Consider the following 18,945-nt stretch of genomic DNA (forward strand, 5'->3'; position numbering starts at 1 on the left):
TTACATTGTTTTATTTTTGAATGCAGGGGTTTTTGTACATAATTCTACATTTGTAAGTTCAACTTTCATGATAAAGACAATTGAAAAATATTTTTTGTTTTTTACAGTGCAAATACTTATAATAAAAAATAAATATAAAGTGAACACCGTGCACTTTGTATTCTGTGTTGTAATTTAAATCAATATATTTGAAAATGTAGAAAACGTCCAAAATATTTAAATAAATGGTATTCTATTATTAACAGTGCAATTAATCGAGATTCATTTTTTTAATTGCTTGACAGCCCTAATTTGAAACAACAGCCCTAATTTAAAACTTTTTATTTGCCTTCTTATTTTAACCCTTTAGGGATCACATTGTAAAGCTTTTCTCCTCAACCGTGTGGGCTATAAACTTACTCTTAAACTGAGACTGTCATGAATCACCTGACTTCAGGAGCTGAGGCTTTAAAAAAAACACTAAATATTATGACTATTGATAAAATCATGAGAGATGGCAATGCAGCAATGTTGATAAAATTTCAGTTGACAATATGAATGTTTTACAAAACAAAATGCTGCAAAATTGAAAAGTTAGATATTTTGAAATGTTTCACAAAATATTTCTCTTGCTTTTTGACAGCTCTCTGAAACAGAAAGAGAAATGGGTTCTCTCTCTAATACTGACGTCCTTTACTACTCAAATTACAGTATAATGTCTTCAGCAGGAGGCTCAGACAATTAATGTTAAATGCAATGAATAAGTAATTCCCTGAGGAATATACTTCGCTATTTCTTTTACATTCAATTTGTCAGAGCCTCGGGACACAGCAAAGTTCTGAAACTTCAACATGTTTTGCAGAAGTTTACAGAAAGCTGAAATGGAAGTTTTTATGTTTATGCAGTTAATGGAAACCCATGATTTTGATGTTCTGGCCTGAGAAAAAGTTACAGGGGGTCAAAAGCAGGGGAAACCCTCAAAACACCATTAACTGTTTGGTTACATTTTTGTGGCCACTTTGGCATCTCTCTGGCATTCCCCTCATCCTGCCAGTGTTTGTTGTTCTTCCTCTCTTCCCTAGTTAATGCATTTACCTCAATTTAGCTAATGAGCAACTCACCCAATGCAGCCAGCCCTCTGAAGTACTGCATACTATCAAAGCACTATCGTCCCTTCTTGCCAACCTTTCCATCTGCTGCCACAGTAGGGGAATTGAGAAAGCTCTGCCTAGCTCCAGCCCTGTTGCTGGAAACTCTCTGCCCTCTGCTATTACCTCTAACTCTATGTCTTGCAATAGTACTGGTGACTTTAAACATATGACAATCCTTCTATCAGATGTTTAAAATTATTATTTTTAAAATGTAAATGTTTGTTGTTGTGTTTGCACAAAAAATGTAGCAAAATAATCACAGGTTGGGGAATAAAGATAACTTGTGACCATTTTTACTATTGATTTGCATGATGCATGTGAATAATATCTGATTTCTCCCCCAGAGCTGAGCTCTGATTATATCACAGCAACCTCATCAATGTAGAATGCTTCTGAACTTTAAAAACATATGGAACTGTTACACCACATGTGCATGAAGCATTCACTTTCTCAGTTTGTGCAGAATCCAGAACCATATGTTGGAATGGAGGGATTCCATTTCCTCCTGCCCCTGTTTTGCTAATACTTGTTTTAGAGTCATGTTAAACACAGTTGACAAACCTAGCCCTGGAATAGGGTAGCGTTGTTACATTTATTACTAAATAAAGTTCACAATAAAATGCTATTTTTTCTATTAATTATATAAGCAGGAAAAAGCCTCATTATTAGCATCCTACTTGTGGTCCAAATATGGACACGTGACTCCAAACCAGTCTGCACAGTTATACTGTAAGCTCTCTGGGGCATGGATTATCTGTTTGTTCTGTGTTTGCACAGCGCCTAGCACAATTGTCTCCTGGTCCATGACTGGGGCTCCCAGCCCCAACAGTAATATAAAGTATAATAATAATTATATGGTTTCATTGCATCTGTTCACCAATGTACTGCTCATGAAAAGACAACAACATACAAGTGGTTTTGTGGTAAGCACAGATATCCTGCAAATGGGCTTTTAACTCTCTATGTGAGTTATGGACCAAACCTAAATGTTTTCTTAAAAATTCGGAGCACTTGTATCAACAGAACAATGACATTATTTTAAAAGCCCTATTGTGTTGAAATGGGTTTATTTATTTTCAGCAAAACCTTTACTTTCATACATAAGTCTAGAACTAAGTAAACTCCAGACATTTTTACTGTTATGATCCCAGCCATGGTAAACTGAATCTAAACTCTGCAGCAATCTTCCTGGTTTCTGCAGCACCGAGGTGAGTTAGAAGAGAAATTCTGCAGCAGTTTCATTTATGTAACGTTTTAAAAATAAATATAAGAAAACAGTCAGTGCAGAAACTCTGGTGTTCTTTATGTTGCTAGTAAAACTTTAATACTCTGCTCCGTTTGAGTTTTCAGTAGGCTACAGATTTTTGTATTGAGAATTCAGTCACACATGCATTGTAGATCTTAAGCAAATCCGCATCTTCCATAGAATCTCTATGGATAGAAATGTCATGCTCTAATAAGAATATAACATTAGGAATCTATTATCGACCACCTGACCAGGACGGTGATAGTGATGATGAAATGCTAAGGGAAATTAGAGAGGCTATCAAAATTAAGAACTCAATAATAGTGGGGGATTTCAATTATCCCCATATTGACTGGGAACATTTCATTTCAGGACGAAATGCAGAGATAAAATTTCTCAATACTTTAAATGACTGCTTCATGGAGCAGCTGGTACAGGAACCCAAAAGGGGAGAGGCAACTCTAGATTTAGTCCTGAGTGGAGCGCAGGAGCTGGTCCAAGAGGTAACTATAGCAGGACTGCTTGGAAATAGTGACCATAATACAATAGCATTCAACATCCCTGTGGTGGGAAGAACATCTCAACAGCCCAACACTGTGGCATTTAACTTCAAAAGGGGGAACTATGCAAAAATGAGGGGGTTAGTTAAACAGAAGTTAAAAGGTACAGTGACTAAAGTGAAATCCCTGCAAGCTGCATGGGTGCTTTTTAAAGACACAATAATAGAGGCCCAACTTCAATGTACACCCCAAATTAAGAAACACAGTAAAAGAACTAAAAAAGAGCCACCATGGCTTAACGACCATGTAAAAGAAGCAGTGAGAGATAAAAAGACTTCCTTTAAAAAGTGGAAGTCAAATCCTAGTGAGGCAAATAGAAAGGAGCATAAACACTGCCAAATTAAGTGCAAGAATGTAATAAGAAAAGCCAAAGAGGAGCTTGAAGAATGGCTAGCCAAAAACTCCAAAGGTAATAACAAAATGTTTAAGTACATCAGAAGCAGGAAGCCTGCTAAACAACCAGTGGGGCCCCTTGATGATCAAGATACAAAAGGAGCGCTTAAAGATGATAAAGTCATTGCGGAGAAACTAAATGGATTCTTTGCTTCAGTCTTCACGGCTGAGGATGTTAGGGAGATTCCCAAACCTGAGCAGGCTTTTGTAGGTGACAAATCTGAGGAACTGTCATGGATTGAAGTGTCACGAGAGGAGGTTTTGGAATTAATTAATAAACTTAACATTAACAAGTCACCGGGACCAGATGGCATTCACCCAAGAGTTCTGAAAGAACTCAAATGTGAAGTTGCGGAACTGTTAACTAAGGTTTGTAACCTGTCCTTTAAATCAGCTTCTGTACCCAATGACTGGAAGTTAGCTAATGTAACACCAATATTTAAAAAGGGCTCTAGAGGTGATCCCGGTAATTACAGACCTGTAAGTCTAACGTCTGTACCAGGCAAATTAGTCGAAACAATAATTAAGAATAAAATTGTCCGACACATAGAAAAACAAACTGTTGAGCAACAGTCAACATGGTTTCTGTAAAGGGAAATCGTGTCTTACTAATCTATTAGAATTCTTTGAAGGGGTCAACAAACATGTGGACAAGGGGGATCCAGTGGACATAGTGTACTTAGATTTCCAGAAAGCCTTTGACAAGGTCCCTCACCAAAGGCTCTTATGCAAATTAAGCTGCCATGGGATAAAAGGGAAGGTCCTTTCATGGATTGAGAACTGGTTAAAAGACAGGGAACAAAGGATAGGAATTAATGGTAAATTCTCAGAATGGAGAGGGGTAACTAGTGGTGTTTCCCAAGGGTCAGTCCTCGGACCGATCCTATTCAACTTATTCATAAATGATCTGGAGAAAGGGGTAAACAGTGAGGTGGCAAAGTTTGCAGATGATACTAAACTGCTGAAGATAGTTAAGACCAAAGCAGACTGTGAAGAACTTCAAAAAGATCTCACAAAACTAAGTGATTGGGCAACAAAATGGCAAATGAAATTTAATGTGGATAAATGTAAAGTAATGCACATTGGAAAAAATAACCCCAACTATACATACAATATGATGGGGGCTAATTTAGCTACAACAAGTCAGGAAAAAGATCTTGGAGTCATCGTGGATAGTTCTCTGAAAATGTCCACGCAGTGTGCAGAGGCGGTCAAAAAAGCAAACAGGATGTTAGGAATCATTAAAAAGGGGATAGAGAATAAGACTGAGAATATATTATTGCCCTTATATAAATCGATGGTACGTCCTCATCTCAAATACTGCGTACAGATGTGGTCTCCTCATCTCAAAAAGATATACTGGCACTAGAAAAGGTTCAGAAAAGGGCAACTAAAATGATTAAGGGTTTGGAACGGGTCCCATATGAGGAGAGATTAAAGAGGCTAGGACTCTTCAGCTTGGAAAAGAGGAGACTAAGGGGGGATATGATAGAGGTATATACAATCATGAGTGATGTGGAGAAAGTGGATAAGGAAAAGTTATTTACTTATTCCCATAATACAAGAACTAGGGGTCATCAAATGAAATTAATAGGCAGCAGGTTTAAAACAAATAAAAGGAAGTTCTTCACGCAGCGCACAGACAACTTGTGGAACTCCTTATCTGAGGAGGTTGTGAAGGCTAGGACTATAACAGAGTTTAAAAGAGAACTGGATAAATTCATGGTGGTTAAGTCCATTAATGGCTATTAGCCAGGACGTGTAAGGAATGGTGTCCCTAGCCTCTGTCTGTCAGAGGGTGGAGATGGATGGCAGGAGAGAGATCACTTGATCATTGCCTGTTAGGTCCACTCCCTCTGGGGCACCTGGCATTGGCCACTGTCGGTAGACAGGATACTGGGCTAGATGGACCTTTGATCTGACCCGGTACGGCCTTTCTTATGTTCTTAGATATTGTCAGGGAAATTAGAGGATTGGCAGGTGGCTCGGGGGCAGAATGAGGGCTTTTGGAATTTAGGACTTGTCTACATATAATTGTTGTACCAATTAAATAAGTACAAAAACTGTGTATGGGCCAGAGAGAGGATGTAGTCAATTTTAAATAATGGGATAAACAGACTAGTTGGATGTTTCTAAAATAATTAGCAGTGAAATGAGGAACTCTATTCTGGGAATCAGTCAGTCATGTGAAAAAGACTTGGAGATCATAGGGGATAAATCAGCTGGACATGTGCAGGAGGTCGGACTAGAGTATCAAAATGGTCCTTTTGACCTTCAAATCTAGAAATCCATGAATATGAATTTCTAGATATACACGAGTCATCTTTAGGATTTTGAGTTAACACCCATTTGAGGTGAAAGGGTCAGTTCACACCCTCTTGGAATTATTGTTTCAGGCTATCTGCAGACACTGAGGAAACACTGCTCCATTTACACTCAGTCTGCGTTTTTAAAGTTGACTTCACAGCCATGAAGGCTAAAAACAATGTTTTTTATTTTTTGAATGAGAGCTTAGATTCTAGAGCATAATTCTGTGGCAAGGGGCAGAATTTACAGAAAGTTCTATAGAATATAGACACACACACGGCATGTCCAGGATTATCTATTAAGACTAACAGTGAAAGGTAAAAAAAAAATCTGTCTTCCCATGTCAGAGAATCCAGCCAGTAAGTCTAGAAGCAGCCAAAGCAGGGACTGTTGCACTTGGGGTGACAGGGTAAAATATGGCCCAGCTGGGGTCTCCCTCCCCCCAGCTCCCCGTGGACCCAGAATCCCACACCTACGATCTGGGGACACTAGGATCCACATGCTGCCTCACTTCCCCTTCACCATGTGGCCTTTGGGAAAAACTGCAGAGAGCAGCCCACCAGAGACTCCAACTGGGACCTTTGGATATTTCTGTGAAAACTGTAGAACGTTCTCTCTCTGTGCTGTATGCTGACTGCCTGTTTGCTCCAGTCCTCCTCCTCCTCCCAGCTTTCCCTCAGTATCTCTTCACTGCAGCTTCACTCCACACCTATTCTATTCTGTATAGGTTTTTATACTACACTCATCACTGTAGTATTTGTGCCGTGTCACTTCTTCCCTCATCCGTCTCCTCAAGTCCCTCTTCCCTTTCCTTCCATTTACTTGATCCCCTCATAAGTAAACCCATTGGGGAAAAAAACCATCATGGAACTAACATGAAGTTTGCTGCCATAGCATTGTTCACTTTGCTTCCCCCACCCTGAGTCTGACTGGTCTCTTTAGGCAATGTTGTTCCTCGTACTTCTCCATCTGTCTGTATCCATCTGTTCTCTCTTGTCTAACACTCAGATTGTAAACTCTTTGGGGCAGGGATGCTCTTTTAGTTCTGTGTTTGTACAGTGCCTAGCACAGGAATCCTGCTCCATGACTGGGGCTCCTAGGCATTACAATACCACAAATAACAAAGAAGAAGAATATTAATAAATGGGTTTCTAAAAGTATGGTCAGTGTTGGGGACTGGTACACATAGTCCATCCAACTCCCCACATCCAGCACACACATACACACAAAATGGAATCTAGCAGTAATTAAAATGCCTTCTTTAGAATGTAGACAATGACTGAGATATTGTCATTCCAAAATACACAGCTATTTCATTAGAATTTGCCAGTGCTACAACTGGGATTTGGGAAGAGCTCCTGAGGCAGATGCATATCCAGATTGATAGATACTGAAGTCCATTGACTTCAATGGAGCTATGACAATTCGAACCAGCAGTGGACCTACCCCTAATAGAGTGGGACACCTCACCCATCTCCTGAAAATACCTGAGTGCAGATCTTTGAACAAGTTGCTAAATCTCATGGCCTCTGAAATTCCTCACCTGTAAAATGGGGGAACTGTCTACCTGAGGGGTTACCGTGAGGCTAAATTAATGTTGGTAAAGCGTGTCGAGATCTTCAGATGGAGGTTTTTATACACATACACATGCCACATGTAGATTTCGCTCATTAATTACAACCCTATCAGGGATAGGAAACATTTAGGAGTGCTTCTTTATTAAATATCGGGGTGAAATTCTAGCCACTGCAGTCTCGGAGAGTTTCCCCTCTGACTTCATTGGGGTTGGGATTTCACCCCAGTTCTTTATAAGTGACACAAAGTTGATGTAACCATCATGAAAAGTTCTCTACCTCCTGAAGTCACTGACTTGGTGATATTTCATAAAACTTGCTTTGGGCTCCCAAAAGGTCCTTCTACACAGCAGCTGGGAGCATGCTTCCCAGCGCAGGTAGTCAGACATATTCTAGATCTGCTCGCTGGCACTCTAAAAACAGCAGCACGGCCTTGGCAGCACAAGAGGCAGCTCAGGCTAGCTGCTTGAGTGCATACCCAGGGGATCGGGTGGGTTTGCAATCTGGTTGCAGGTCCAAGTCACCACCCATTCCATCGGGATCACACCACTATTTTTAGTGCGCTAACTTAATCAGAGCTAGCCTGTCTGTCTACCTGTGCTGGGAAGCAGCCACCTAGCTGCTGTATAGCCATACCCACAGAGATAGAGAGACTCTCAATTCTTTCCCTTTTTCACTTGGACAAGAGATTCTGAGATATGTAGTATATGCTGACTCTGACACCGACACTGATTGATTAGTCATTACACCTACCACTGATGGTGAAAGCACAGTATTGTGATGTTTGCTCTGGCTCTGTATAAGAGATATCATGGTAGCTCTTGCAGTACTCAAACATTGACCCTCTACTACTTGTTTTTTCACCAACTCTTCATTTTAATCTTTGTGCTATCCTGCTTGTTTTGGGATCATTATATACTGTATAATAGTCAATGTAATTACAGAGAAGAAAGAAATGTGCTAGAAGAGTTCCTTATTAAAAAGTATATTAATAGATTATAAGGCCAGAAAGTACCACTGTGGTCACTTACGGCTTGTTTACACTGGCAAGTTTTTTCAATGAAACTAATGTCGCCAAGGAAAAAAATCAACAAAAGCAAACTCGCCAAAGCATGTCTACAGTTGCTCCCTCTGTTGACAGATCGTGTCCACATTTGGGGCACCTTTGTCGACAGTGAGAGCAATGGACTGTGGGTATGTATCCCACAGTGCCTGATGACAACATCCATTGCTAGGTGTGGTGGGAATGCGGAAACGGAGCACGGCGCATCCTGGGATGTGCAAAATGTACCATCATGCACCGCTTTGTGTCCCACACCTCCAAAGGTCTCTCGTTTCCTTTCACGCCGTTTTTCCTACTGTCGTTCTTTTGTAGTGTGTGCCAGCATCTGCAGTGAGAGAGGATGGATCCCACACTGGTCTGTCTCTCATCGCGCTGTATAACCTCATGGAACATGTCTTCTTTGCTGCGCCTAGGATTTTTTCTTATCTGCTGCAGCCGGTCCATGATGTGTTCTTCGAGGTCTGTGCTGAACAGAAGAGGGATTCTTACATTCCAGCAAACGATTGAAACATTTTAGTAAAAAGGGCATTTTGCTAGTAGAAATCACTTTCTCTCTGAGACTCTGGGCAGGCACACAGCTCTGTGAGCACCCCAATCATGGTGAGTTTCGGGAGTGGTGGAAGGCGGTTGTGCATACGGACAAAAAGGTCATGGCTTGCAGGGCAGCTTTCAAGGGATCTCATTCTAAAATTATCCCACACTTTTTCACAGGTGGCCAACCTGCTGGCTGACATCTCGCTGCTGAGGGTGATCAGAAAAAAACAGGGCTCAGCTGCTGAATGCTTGCAGCTTTCACCCCGGTCTCCATGCAGCTCAGCTATGTGCCGCTTTGGTCCCAGCTCCAGTGCTTGCTAAGCGTTAAGACGCGATATATTGATCCCCGAATGCACTCACCGTCGACTCTGGAACTCCACCAGAGCGAGCGGCGGTAGCACAGTTGACGGGGGAGCCGCGGCCATCGATCCCGCACCGTCTGGACCCCAGGTAATTTGATCCAAGATACTTCGACTTCAGCTACGCTATTCGCATAGCTGAAGTTGCGTATCTTGGATCGATCCCGCCCCCCCAGTGTAGACCAGCCCTAACTGGCATGGTACAGTTTCCTACAATGGGAGAACTAACAAGGCTGCAATCCCTTGGAATCTGCGGCAGAGGATTAACAAGTACCTCTTGGAAACTTTCCAGAGCCTCTCTCTGGAAGATTCTCTGCAGGTCTTGATGCCCATCGACACCCTGCTTGGTCATCCAGATAAGCTACACAGGGCAATGTCCAGCTCACAGAAAACACTACCTGCCTCCCGCTTTTCGATTCCCTACACAAGCCACAGCAACTTACCCGGAATCTCATCTGTTTCCTGCTCCCCATTGAGCACTTCTGAAGTGCAGAAAAATTCCTGACTGCCTGCCCCACCGGGCAATCCCGCTGGGAGCACCACATCCTCTTCTAGTTCAACTTCTTTATCCACAATTTCAACCTCCAGGTTACCCCCTTTCAGCTGCATGTGAAGTATCCACAGGGCAATCGGCAATGGAGGTGGGGTCACCACCAAGGATAGCATTCAGCCCTTTATAGAAGCGTCAGGTCTTAGGTGCACCACCGGAGTGATGGTTCGCCTCCCGCTCCTTATGGTATGCCTGCCTCAGCTCCTTTATCTTCGCTCTGCACTGCTGCGTGTCCCGATCATAGCCCTTTTCACACAAGCCCAGAGAAATTTGCCCATATGTGTCCCGATTCCTACGGGTCACTTGCAGCTGTAACTGAACAGACTCCTCTCCCCATATACTGATCAGATCCAACAACTCAGCGGTGGTCCAATCGGGAGCGCGATTGGTGTGATAGCCAGCCATGCTTACCTGGGAAGCCACCTGGGAAGCTCCTCTGGGAAGCCAGCAAGCAGGAAATGAGATTTAAAATTCCCAGGGCTTGCAAGGGGGAGGGGCAGGTTGGCTGCAGGGCAGCGGAGTTCAAACCGCTGACCAGAGCAGCAGCATGGGAATTGTGGGATACTTTCTGGAGGCCAATAAAATAGAAAAAAACCTGAGGTGTCTACACTGCCTGTTTGTCTACAATAAAGAGAGGGGAAAAGAAAAGTCCCTTGCAGGGATGGAAGTTTTTTGTCACCAAATCTAGGCTCTCCCCCCCCCCCCAAAAGTGACCTTGCAGTGTGTACGCTATCGTCGTTTTGTCGCCAAAAGCCAGTTTTTGGTGACAAAACTTGCAATTGTAGACAAGCCCTTAGTGTGCCTTCCTGCATAACACAGGCCATAAAACTTCCCTGAATTAATTCCCGTTTGAACTCTAATCTGGATTTAAAACTGTCAGTGATGGAGAAAAGCTTCAAAAGAACACACAATTACAGCAACAGTTTGCCACTGCTAGCTTTGGCTTGGGGGTCACCATAAATCAAAACACACTTTGCTAGCCTGCAGATGGGCCATCCCTTTCACTACAGAATCCAGTTACAGAAAAATTGCCCTGGTGAATCAGAGGTCAACCAAGAAAACTTTTCACCTCTTTGACTCTTCTATGCAACTCCAGTAGTGCAGAGCTATGGAAAAAATTATAACATTTACAGGAAAACAGCCTCCCTTCAGTAGCTATGGAAGACTTCATTTGGCTCCTGCCAAGTCTTGGGAACTTCAGAAAATCTTAGACTCCATCAAAAAATCTCCAAGGAGAAACAATGAGCATGGATTATTTTTTGTTATGGGTTACAACTATATACAGTACACTATCCAGTATACACAAAATACTGAGTTAAAACAACTAGTCCAGTCTTAAAAAAATAATCTCAATATTCTACTTCTGCCTAACCTCCTAAAGGAGAAGGCATTTTTACATGGTATTGAATTAAAGTTTCATACTGTATCTCAAACTTTGTCATGTAAAAATGCACCTATAAAAGGGCTTTCAGACCAGACCAAAACAGAACACGTCTTCAAGCTTAAGGATTCATAATGTAATGATTAAACATCATGAGGGTTATAAAATCAACAATCTAGATAATATAAAATCACTGCTGGTAAAGTTTGCAGATGGTACAAATATTTATAGAGTAGTCAATAAGGAGGACAGGTTATTGTTACAAAGTGATCTGAATCATCTGGCAAAGTGGTCACCATCTAACAAAAGGTGTTTTTAATACGATCTAATTCAAGATAATACATCTGGGAACAAAGAATGCAGGCTGTAACTACAGGGTGGGGGAGACTGTCTTGGAAAGCATTGACTCAGAAAACAACCTATGGATTCATCACAGATGAACTCCTCAACATGAGCTCTCAGTGCAGTACAGTGGAAAAAAGTGCTAATAAGATCCTTGGATGTATAACAGGAAGAATATCAAGCAGAAGTAAAGAGGTGATCTTGCCTTTGTATGTAGCATTGGCAAGACGACTATTAGCATAGTGTGAGACAAGCTGGCTGAGACAGTATCTTTTATTGGACCAACTTCTGCTGGTGGGAGAGAGAAGCTTTTGAGCTACACAGGGCTCTTCTTCAGGTCTGGATATTCCGAGCATCACAGCTAAGGACAAGGTGGAACAGATTATTTAGCATAAGTAGCTAACACATATTTAAGAGACCATTCAAGGTGAAGTTGCCAGTTAACACCTCTGCAGTCATAGGTCATAAGGGGGAGGAGGTGTTAGAGGGCTACAGATTGTTGTAATAAATCACAAATTTGATTTCTAAAATGTAATTTGATTTGCAATACTGTTCAAGCCAGAGACTTTCTTCCTCTGGCATGCTTACATAGCACGAAATTATAGTATGAATTAGATTATCAAATGATCTTGTTCTCATTGTTCCTTTATCTCACTTCAACAGCTCTGGAGTGTGGTGAACTGCAGCAGTTCCAGAGGATAGTGACAGGTTACTATGGAAGTGCACAAATGCAAAGATGGCTATATTAGTCTTCAATGTTTATACTGAGGCATAATTCTGCAGCCATTGAGGAAGCAAGCAAGCAAGATACCTTTGCATTTCAGTAGTTGGCATTAAAAAGGGATTGTTTAACAACAATAATTACACACTGCTATGTAAGACACCACAATTGCTTCCCATTAAAACTACAGGAAAAAATGGGGAATTTCTGATAACATGGTAACAGTTTACAAACCCTGTTTATTGGCAACCACGTTGTTACTAATTTTCTTTACACCTCAGTATCTTTATTCCTAGTAAGCATAAACCCCTAGTGTATGTCCAAAAACTGGTGGTCAGCCATTAGGGAATCATGTTCACTATGAATAAATGATTGTTGGTCAAAGGGGGGGGGTCTCCTTGCAGGAGACTGTTTACATAACTTTATTTTTAAAATGGGTCAAGGGGTGTCTAGAGCAAAGGAAAGATGCTACTTATTATGAAAAAATAAACATATGAATACCTTCTTAACATGCCCTCTCATTAAAGAACTTTCAGCTAAGAATAACTGGATACTTAAAAGCAGCAAAGAGTCCTGTGGCACCTTATAGACTAACAGACGTATTGGAGCATGAGCTTTCGTGGGTGAATACCCACTTCATCGGATGCATCATGCTCCAATACGTCTGTTAGTCTATAAGGTGCCACAGGACTCTTTGCTGCTTTTACTGATCCAGACTAACACGGCTACCCCTCTGATACTGGATACTTAAAGACAACTATACCTACCAGAACTGTGCTTACAACCAGAGGGGGCATTATTTATGTTGCACTTACACAGACATGGTTTTCATTTGGCACACTGGCAACCAGCTACCATCATCAGCATCGGTACCTTGCTTGCTGATACTTTTGGAGTGCTCCAAGCCATGCATCAGGCACCTTGACACTAATCTGTTTTCTTAATCTTGACTTGAAAATGTAAAGGGCTCTAAAATTTCCCACCAGCATCTGTCTGAAACTTGACTGCTCACCAAAAGAAAGCAGAAAGTCAGAGCCAATAACAGGAGAGCCAAGATCCACGAGAGGTGACCAGACAGCACCAGCAGCCAAGAAAACTAGTATTGCCAGAAGCATTATTTCATCTATAGTAATTATTTTTAATCACATTAAAAAAAAGCATCCTGTAAAGTTCTCATCCATGTTGCTAACTGCTTTTGACATTGTCCTCATTAATCACTTCAAACAAAAAGTAGGCAATGTTCTGTTTGTACAAGCAAAAAGCTCATAAAGCTGTGTGTGGTTGCGATGACAGCTGTGTCCTTAGCATTCAAAGATTAGAGGCAGGATGTACATATGATGGAATAAAAGGGCTGATTCAACATTGGAGAGTCTGCAACCAGTTTCAGTAAAGATAGAACGTGACCCTTTGCTAGAAATATACAAGAGCAGCCTGTATACATGGCAGATAGCTTGAGGTTCTACTTAGTTGGCAACTGTTGCTGTTCTGTTGGAAACAGATACTGCAGGAACATCAGAAATGATTTGTATGTGAAGATATCTACTGGCCCACACAAGATGAATATGTGGCAACCCGTCTCCCTCCAGCTCCCAAACAAAGTTTATCTGTCAGTAACCTCATAACATTTACCCTAAGTTGTGAGTTTGGTCAGCATGTTCTGGATGTTGGAACAGAAATTACTTTTAGCACCTGAAAAAAATCAACATTTGTAGCACTGAACTTTCATTTCCAGGGGTACAATATTGCATCCAAGTTATATTTCAGAATAAGGGTCCTAACTGGACAGTGTCAGGAGCTACTTTGTCATTACTGCACAGAGGTAAATGTGACTTTACTCTTCACATCCTAAAATGTATTATCAGATATAGTTAGAAAGGCGTACTCAAGGCAGTCACAATTTACTGTTCTCACTCTTTTACTTACCCGGTTTCCATCTTATTTTGCTTTCTTACATTCATGTGCTATTTGTGGTAGGTTTTAGTATTCATATGGAGGTTAAGCAGAATATCATTAAAATTAGTCTTGTTTCTGTTCCCATCAGTTATACCCCCAGAGAGATTTTTCGACACCTGTACAATTTCCTATTTAATACTTAGTTGGTAAAATATCTCTACTATTTAACAGTAAGTACAGCAATTAGCTCTCAGGTAATAGGTAGTAAACTCCCCTTTCCCTGTAGGTTCTACACTGCCCATGCATGTATCAGCTTCCATTTTCCTAGCTAGTTTCCACTTTAGCATTTTCCCTTAGCCCACCAAAAAGTCAAGTTGCAGCCCCCTCCAAACCTTCCCTCTTTCGCAGGCCACTAATTTTATGCCTTTTATAATAGCATAAATGTCTAATAATAATCCATATTAATTCATATGTTTCTTGGATTATTACATTAATGGTAACTGTTTTCCTCAACATTCATCATGTATTGTTACAAACAGCAAGTTTTCAGCTTTTATATAACTGCTTCTTTATTATGTTCTGCCTTTTCTGTCTTTTAGTTTCCATGAAGTTTCAACAGTTCTTGGCAGAAAGTGGGTAATTTCCATCACAAGCTATTTATCTTTCTTGATGTTTTGCTTAAACAACATCTGGGATTGTTATGTACGTCGCTGCAGAGTGAATAGTCCCATTCTTACAGACTTGAGTGGGAAAACTGTTGACATAGGAATGATTTTTAACTAACAGATGTAAGCAGAGTCAGGATGAGCTCTACCCTGACATCTGGTGGTGAATTATGGCGAGTGTGGAAAAGAACTCCAGGGGCTGATCTTGTTTGCATAGGCACACCCACTCGCCTGGCATGAAACACAGCAACTGAAAGTGGTTACTTTGGCTGGTGTGGGATCCCCAGTTTCTCTATTATTGGGGCAGGAAGAATAAAGTTTTGTTACCCTGATTCTGTGAAGCAAGGCCAGTGGAACTGTTGTATGACAGAAGGACTGAGTGAGTCCTTCACCATTACCTAAGTAGCACTTGCTTGACAAGGGGCATGGGTTACAAAACCCAGTGAATTGAGAGAGGATGGGGACAGGTATTTGTACCTGATGGTATGGGCCCCCTCTGAGGGTTTGAAACACCAATTGTACCGCCTCCTCTCTCCACTGTTGAATGTCAGAGCTAAACTTTGATTCCCTTGGGAGTCTAGTTACAGGCTGCTGAGCTGCATTCACTTTGGGCCAATGGTGCACCAGCACTGGTGCTCCCCTACTATACTATGAGCTGAAATCGCTAAGAGCTGAAATCACAAAAGAGCTGATGTTATTAAGAGCTGAAATCACAAAAGAGCTGTGCTAACTAGCGGGGGAGCCTGAAGCTATATTGCTCAGCAGCTGGCGGAGCAATTTGTGGGGACGACTGGAGGAGCAGCGAGCGGCGTGGAGCCTTGCGGGGCCGGTTGGAGTGGCCTAAGGAACGGCGAGCGGAGCTGTTTGCGGGGACGGCTGGAACGGCTCACAGGTCGGTGAGCGGAGTGGAGCGGAGCAGCTTGTAGAGCGGAGCAGTTCGTGGGATGGCAGGAAAGTGGACTGGCTCGTGGTAAAGGCTGCGGCGGAACCCCCACGGAGAAACAGACGGCTGGCCAGCCTCGGATCACGTAAGGTGCCCCTTAACACCCTGAGTACCCCCCCTTTTACTCTGGGGCTGCACTGACCAGGGACAGAGACTTTGGGGGTTGTTGGACTTTTGGGACTTTGGGTGGCTGCTGGACCCAAGACACTTTGGGGGTGTTGGACTTTGGGGACTCTGGGTGATTTTTGGGTTGCTGGATTCAAGAACCAAAGGGAAAGGACACAGCCCAATTTGCTGGGGTGGGTTTTGCTCATGGTTTGTGTTATGAATCCTGTTTGTGGTGTTTTTCCAATTTTATGCTGATGTCGTTTACCTATGTTATTAAACATTTTCTGCTACACTCAGACTCCGTGCTTGCGAGAGGGGAAGTATTGCCTCTTAGAGGTACCCAGGGGGGTGGTATGTAATTGTCCCAGGTCACTGGGTGGGGGCTCGAGCCGGTTTTGCATTGTGTTATTGAAACGGAACCCCTAGATACAGAACCCGGCCCTTGTTGCTGCCAACTAGATGGGCAGAAGGGTTACACATATAATATTCTACTACATTGTCACAAGCAACAGTGTTCAGTTCAAAATTTGCTGTTGAGGGTAACTCCTCTCTACTTTGACTATTTAGTATTGAAAATTTTGGGATATTTCTTTTTGTTTTTTAATGGCTATGGCCCATAATGACTCAAATCCTAGGTACGGACATATTCACCACCCTGCACTTTAAGCGGGGGTGGGGTTGTCTGGCCGGCCGGGAGAAGAGGGCAATGCTTTCTGGCTTGGGGTAGGAGGGGAGACGTAAAACTGCTGGAAAAGCAGTCAGTGTGGTGGATGACTTACCACTTAGGAATGAGGGGTTTAAAAAGGTCAGCCTGGGCCTGGCCCCTCCCCTCATTCACTCGGAACAGGCTGGGCAGCAGAGACTCTGTTGCGATGTGCAGTCAAATGGTGGGATAGCAGGGGGGAACCCCTTCCCCATTTCAGGACAAAAAACCAGGAAGGAATTGCACACGGTGGCTGGGGGGAGTGGGCACAGGTTCCTTGCTCCATAGAACCCCCACGTGGAAGCAGTCTGCACGATCAGTGGGGGGGGGGGGACCACCACCTTCCCCCGTTGCAGAACATAAAAGCAGGCAGCAGTGTGGGACATGGCAGCAGGGTGAAGCAGGAACTGGTTCCCTGCTCCATAAAACTCCCCACGTAGAATCAGTCTGGACAGTGAATAGGTACAGCAAGGGGGGAGCAGCCCCTTCCCCAGTTCAGGCCATAGAAACAGGGTGGAGTTGGGACACAGTGGCAAGGTGCAACAGAAACCCCATGTGAGGCATGGAGCCAGACAGAAGGGACAAAGAGGGCACTGGAACCAACACAATTTCGCATATAGCCCATACAGTGGTCGGGGGAGGGAAGAAACCTCCCACTCTCTGGGAAAGCAGTGGTTTGGCTGGACTGGGGGACAGGAAGTGGATAGGGGGCTACAAGCCATTTCCTGTTTCAGTCAAGGAGGCAGAAGCTGGTAAGCAGTCTCAGCATGGCTCCCTGGGGGACACAAAAAGGGGAAAGAAAGAGGTGCACAAAAGGGAAGGCTTAATTCTCCTTTTCCTCTGGCACCAGTGGAGCAGGGCAACAGGAGAACAGATTCACAAAGGGAGGGAGAGTTAATTAGAGGGGGTATAGGTACAAGGAGAAGGACTGGGGAGCAGGCTCCTCCCATAGCCGTTGCAGTGTACATGAATGTTTAGGGAATCATGGTGGAGTTTTCCCTGCTGTAGTGAGAACACAAAGGGATGGAGGGAATTTGCATCTCCCCCCCCCCCAGTTAGTTTCGTTACCACAGGAACCCAGCAAGCAATCAGATCTCACACAGGGCGGACCCAGTGCAGTTGGTTAGCCCCAGGGCAAGCCAGGGGCTGAGTCCTTACAGCAGGGGCAAGTGGCTGGGGGAGCCTGGGGTAGTGCACGGGAGTATCAAAGTCAGCCTATCAGGCTTGGGGAAATGGGGGCACCAGGTGCAGCATTTGCTCACCTGAGTGCATTGGATTGTCACAGATGGCCTATCGGACTTGGGGAAGTGGGGGCTCCAGGTGCAGCTCTCACTCACCCAACTGAGCTAGCAGCGTCTGATGGGGGGCCAGTTAGCATGGAGTGATACGATTAATTAAATATATTGTGTATGAGGTTTTCTCCACAGCACTACAGGCTGTACAAAGCAGAACAGGTCACGCAGATCCAGGACATCCTGCTCAGGTGATTTCAGGAGCAACGGTAGATGCACAGGGCAGGGATCACCATCCACAAACCCAGACAAATGCTGTTCACGGAACAGGAAGGCCAGTCAGCAATGTGGCCCATTACAGAGGAACAGGTGCTGCAGTACATGCTGTCATTGGCAACCCATCAACTGGCTCCTCCACAATTTCGAATCGCCTTTCGGCCATTACATTTGTCAGTAGGCTAAATGGCTCCCCAGATCCTTGTGGGGGTTTCTTAGTTTGAAGATTTTTGGTGGAATGGTCACGTAGCGGTGGACCCAGGGAGGATTCCAGTTGTCCCATCAGGGTTTCCACGCTCAGGGATCTCCTTCACATCCTCAGTGTCATATGTAATCGCGCACAGGAGGTGACCCTATTTAGGGCAGCATTCTTGACAGCATTTTTTGGTGCTTTCAGGATCAGTGATCTAGTGCCTGGGTCCATCAGGGATTCTCCGGGAAAGGCTTTAGAATTTCGTGACATAAGCTGGCACAAGCATGCTGTGATATTATACTTGCGAAGCTCAAAGACTGATCAAGTTGGCCGGGGTGCATTCGTTACCCTATGGAAGGATGGTGAGCCTGGCCTCTGCCCCATTCGGGTGTTGAGGGCCTACATGGCAATACGGTGGAAGGGAGAATGCCCCCTTTTTGTACACGGAGACGGGAATTCCCCCGCAGCATATCAATAGATTACCATGTTGAGACAGGGGCTAACTAGGTTGGGGCTGCGGGCCCATGAATTTGGTTCCCACTCATTCAGAATAGGGACGGCTACGGCAGCAGCACAGATAGGCATGGAAGCAGAGGTGATTAAGGCAATCGGGCGCTGGCAGTCTAATGCATACCGAATGTATGTAAGACTGCAGGTGGGAAAATCAACATTAATCGGTTGTGTTCTCATTTCAGATATGGGACAGGTGGCTATACACACGAGGGTGTGGATCTGTGGGCACAGTATTGTGTTTTGGGTGCATAGGCACGCA

This window comes from Terrapene carolina, unplaced genomic scaffold, assembly GCF_002925995.2.
Source record: "Terrapene carolina triunguis isolate 2854851 unplaced genomic scaffold, T_m_triunguis-2.0 Scaffold95, whole genome shotgun sequence".
Classification (NCBI taxonomy): domain Eukaryota; kingdom Metazoa; phylum Chordata; order Testudines; family Emydidae; genus Terrapene; species Terrapene triunguis.